This window comes from Ipomoea nil, unplaced genomic scaffold, assembly GCF_001879475.1.
Source record: "Ipomoea nil cultivar Tokyo-kokei standard unplaced genomic scaffold, Asagao_1.1 scaffold3377, whole genome shotgun sequence".
In the NCBI taxonomy this organism is placed as follows: Eukaryota; Viridiplantae; Streptophyta; class Magnoliopsida; order Solanales; family Convolvulaceae; genus Ipomoea; species Ipomoea nil.
In genome coordinates this window covers 1,314,326-1,319,498 of record NW_017619805.1, presented here as the reverse complement: position 1 = coordinate 1,319,498, position 5,173 = coordinate 1,314,326, and the positions used below count along the sequence as shown (strand labels likewise).

At 29.8% G+C, this 5,173-nt stretch overlaps 1 long non-coding RNA gene across 2 annotated transcripts; it reads left to right on the top strand.

The window, feature by feature from the left end:
- Positions 1-639: 639 nt before the first annotated feature.
- Positions 640-4,459, top strand: LOC109170873. Of its 2 annotated transcripts, none has more exons than XR_002052493.1 (5): positions 640-1,086; positions 1,194-1,260; positions 1,557-2,363; positions 2,450-2,529; positions 3,958-4,459. It is a non-coding gene; the product is annotated as an uncharacterized LOC109170873 (long non-coding RNA). The 2 variants fall into 2 exon arrangements; XR_002052492.1 differs by having other exon boundaries at positions 1,549-2,363.
- Positions 4,460-5,173: the final 714 nt, after the last annotated feature.

Here is a 5,173-nt window from a genome sequence, read left to right as displayed (position 1 = left end):
TAAATATAATATTTATAATGATAATAACGATAATAATAGAAATAATATTAATAAGAATAATTACATTACAAAAAAATAACAATAAAAACAAATATAATTGAAAGATGAATATTTTATATTATTGAATTGAGATATAATTTTATCTCCCAAGTTTTGTAAAACTTGAGTGAATATAAGATATATATTTTAATCATGTACATTTGTTAGTGTAGTAAATCTATTTACAAATATTGTAAACACCAACATTATTGAATTAATTTTATTTTATTATTTATGTGTTATGGTTCTACTAAACGTACCTTTGTGATTTTTTTAACTTATTATCATGAAAAAATTATTAAGCATTGTCATTTGTGTTTGTAAAGAGGAAAGTTTCATTAATGTAATAATAATATTAATATTAATATTAATAGAATATAATAAATAATACTAACACTAATAATAAAAATTAAATTAAAAAGTAGAAATAAAATAAATAATAACAATAACAACAATATCAATAATAATAATAATAATAATAATAATAATAATAATAATAATAATAATAATAATAATAAAACAATTCAAATAGTGGACTGCAACCCATTTACCTAACCCTCTACCCAGCCCAAAACCACCCGCGGCCCACCTATCTAAACCCACCCAACCCGACAGATTCCCCCAACTCTCTCTCGCTCATCCACTCTCCTCCTCGCTCTGTCGTCTCCGGTCCTCCCTCCGTCTTCTTCGCGATTCCAGTGCGATTACCTAATTGCGACTCATGAACGCTTCAGGAAATCGAAGCCATTACCGACCTTCACTTCACTCCTTCACTCTTCAACCTTCAAAACACGAAAACCTCTCCTCCTAGAAGTTTTATCCCCAAAATCGAAACCCTAAACTGAGAGAATTTGCGCCAAAAGAGTTCCGATATCCTCCACAATTTTGTTCAATCCTTCAAGCTTCAACTTCGAAACCAAGATGAATTAAACCCAAATTCGAAACCCTAAAGCGGTACAACTTCCGGCCAAGGAGTTCCGATGTCGATGAAAATTGAAGCCGAAACTGGGTTTAAATCCGTCAGAAAACACGACGTTCCCACATGTAGTAAGTTATAATTTCACTTCTTCTAAAATGTAATTATTTAAGTCTGTAATTCTCAAATGTTTGCACATGTACGTACCTAGACTTAGAGAAGAACAAATATGTCTCAGGGGATCGATTCAAAGCATTAAAAACCGTAAAAGATAGACACAAAGAACATCTGCCTAGAAGATAAGTGTAAGTTTTTTTTAATCTCGTAAATATTTTTTATTCTATTTTCTAGATTATTATTATTTGACATTGTTGATTAACAATTTATTATTTTTTATTTACTGATTATATGGTCCACTATTTTTAGGCAGTACTAACCATTTGCTTGGCATATGATGAAAATTCTTTCTGATGCCCATATGATTTAAATATCATCAAGTACTAAAAATCAATTATGTTACATTGCTTATTGTCTTATTGGCATAACTTGTTTTGATATATTGTTCATTTTTAACATTTTTTTTCTACTATTAGATGCACAGAATGACTTTTCAAGTTTTCATGGGCCAATCTCAAGATGAGTACTGTGTACTGATATGGAGTTTGATGATTTCTCTTCGTATTTATGTATTGTATTAAAACATTTAAGTTGCTGTAAAATTAGCCTTTTTTATAATGTAAATTGTTTTTTCCCGTTAGCATTTTATAAATTTGTTTACAATGAACAAATGTCAACATTATTTCTTACTTTAGATATGGATATGAAATCTTTAAGTTGTTCTATTTAATTCTTCTGTAATTTTTGTCAATGTTCTTGTGAACAAAAATGCCTTTAGTTTGAACAAAAAAAAGTTTCTACTATTTATAGTTTGAAAATTCTTTTAAGTCTAATATTTCTAATAGTTGATAAGAGATGGATATTTTCTTTACTTGTAATTTACTGATTTTTGGGCTAAATTCTTTTAAGTCTAACTTTCTCATTTTTGTTGATAATCTCTTAAAAGGCATTGAACTTAACATTTGATTTATCCGTAAAACATGCATACCGCTGCTGCGGTTTGAGAAGCCACACAAAAGAAACATACTTAATAAAGGTTTATATGCTTTTATGAAGATATAGATTTCAAAGGTAATTTTGTTGATTTTTGGTCCTTTTTCCTAAATTTTTGCTATAATATCTTTCAAGTTTAATTTTGTAATTTTTGTTTAAGATCTCTTAAAAGAAAGAGCATTGTAGTTAACATCTGTTTTGTCTCTCACACATGCATACCACTATCTGCTTTTTGAGAAGCCACACACAATATACATGATGAAGTTTTAAAAGCTTTATGAGGATATAGTTTTCAAAGGTAATTTATTTCAGTGAAGTCTTAAACTTTGAGATTTTTAAGAGGATTCAAGATATTTTGTCTATTTAAATTAATTTTTCTTGTAGGCCATAAAAATGGTGATTTGCAAAACACAACTTCAGCTTCAGAAGGTATAATTAGCTTGAAGATGGAGGCTGAATGTCAGGTAAATCTCTCATGAATGTGCCAAATTTGCTTCTATGTGCTACATTCATCTGTGTTTAACTAAAAACAAATTTTGTTTACAAAGTTATAATCTAATATGCTTCTGCTGCAAATTGTCCTACATTAGAAGCAAATTGTCCTACATTTGTAGATATAACTGCATATCTCATCTTGATATTCCATCTTCAGTTTGGCATGTATGATGATCATCTATAAAACCTGCATTACAAAACATAAAACAAACATAGAAGAATATATAATAAGAGAAATCTAAATTAGAAGATATTAATGGCGGACATCAATGCATTTAATTTCACAGCATGGACTTAGAGTTCAAGTGTTGAGTAGTTCATAGTCCTAGAAGACCATATTACTGCAAGTATGTCCCAAAAACAGATAATAAACATTGTTCCAAAAAACATAAGATAATATCTAGACCATTAGTGCACCACATTACAAACACAGTCTCTTCAATTTTTCTCCTTCTTTATGACAATAGCCTTTGATCTTTTGAAATCCCTGGTAGATGAGAACTGGTCCAAGAGATTTCTATTAGTTGAGTCAAGTTCACTCTGTTCACCAATATTTCAAACCTTTGTTTCAAACCTTTGTTTTAAACTCTGCTGCACATCAGGACTATTGGCCTCATCAAAACTATCTCCAGATTCATAATCTTAATTTAAAAAATAAATTAGGATATTTACAAATAACAAAACCAAACAGAAAAGAGTTTGGATAGAACTCCACAACTTGCCCAATCACATCTATATGTGATGATTTGTAAAATAGTTAGCAAATATATAGGTAGATACAAACAATAAAGGAAAACTGGAAGAATATAATGAAGAATTAGAGAATAAAGTAGTTGAACCAACCAATCAGTAACTTCTCAGGGATAAGTCCAGTCATTAGATCCTCATTAGATCCTCAAAACCGCTAAGCCTAAACATCAACTTAGGAAACCCTTCCCTACGATGTCTTTCTATCTCTATCTCATGATTAAACTTAATCATGTATTTGACAGAAGTGAGCTTGTACTGGTAATAGTTGGAGATTACCAGGAAGTTCTTTATTGCATATACTTTTCCTTCTGTAAACTGATATGAAAACATATCCAAATATTCCTGGGGTATGTTGCCGTGAACATATGTTCCCTAAGAACAAAAATCTTTCTATAAGATCATATTGTATTTGAAGTAGAATATGAAAAAGAAAATTATGAAGTGTGATTTTACCTCCTAAATATAGATTAGATTGTATTAAAATTAAGGCTTACCTCATGATGATATAGATTAGATTGTATTAAAATTAAGGCTTACCTCATGATCATGAAATTTAGATTAGATTGTATTAAAATTAAGGCTTACCTCATGATCATGGAATAACATCTCCTGACTTTTTATGACATTGTTGTTTCATCTTTTGCAAGGATATACAAAGGGGCCATTATTTCATTATTTCAGAGAGATTGGAATTGGTTCTGTACGAAGAAGAATGAGACATGGGATGATGCCTGGACTGTAGTATAAATAGAGAAGGATTAGGCTGAAACATTAATTACTCGAACCGATTATATTGCACCGGTTATTCTTCCGATGTGGTGGCGGTGGCTGATATCTAGAAGAGTTCAAATTGTAGTCTACTACTACTACTACTACTACCCGGGGTTATCCTGAACACTTAGCTAACAGCGTTCTACTACTACTACTACTACTACTACCCGGGGTTATCCTGAACACTTAGCTAACAGCGTTTAACCGTGTTTATTCTTAAATTAGGGATACCTAATATGTCCCATACGTATGCCGTTGAATCATCATGATTTATCCAATCGTTATATGGTGGACTATGGGCCAATACATCGTCATTTCTTTTAATTAAAAGAAGTAATTGTTGTTATCGTGAATCAATGACATATCACATTATAGATATGTATATTGTTAAATGAACTTGTAGTAGAATTAAAATGATACTTTAGTGTTGCTATAATAAACTTATTGTATGTATAAAATGAAACAGATAGCATGACTCATACAAATATGTATATTGCCAAATGAATCTATAATGAGATTAAAATGATACTTTAGTGTTAATATAATGAACATATTGTTCATATAAAATGAAACTGGATAGCAGAGACATGAATTATAATTAAAATGGTACTTTAACATTACTATAATGAAACTAGTGTGTTAAAAATGAAATTTAAAAACAGAGTTCATACAACAGTAACAAAATAGGGAAACAGTAACAATTTTTTTTTCTTCTAAAATTAAAATCAAACAATGTCATTTTACTTCATGGCCAAAATAAAATTGGCATGATTTACCCTTCACCATTTTATTGGATTGGGATGTAGGGGCGTGAGAATAAAAGAATTTTAATTGTATGGGCAAAGAATAATAAATCATTAATTAAAATAATGGGCGATGGTGAATATTGATTCACCATAAAGGAAATCGATACATTTATTATTACTTATTTATATAATTAAGGAGCGTTTAGTTCAGGTTATATAAGATAACCAAGGTTATATTTGCTTGGTAATATAAAATTCTCATGTTTGGTTCAAGTTATGTAATTTTCCCAGGAAATGTTAGATAATCTCCGCATTAAGTTTTTAGCTATTAGAAGGGAATGTGAGA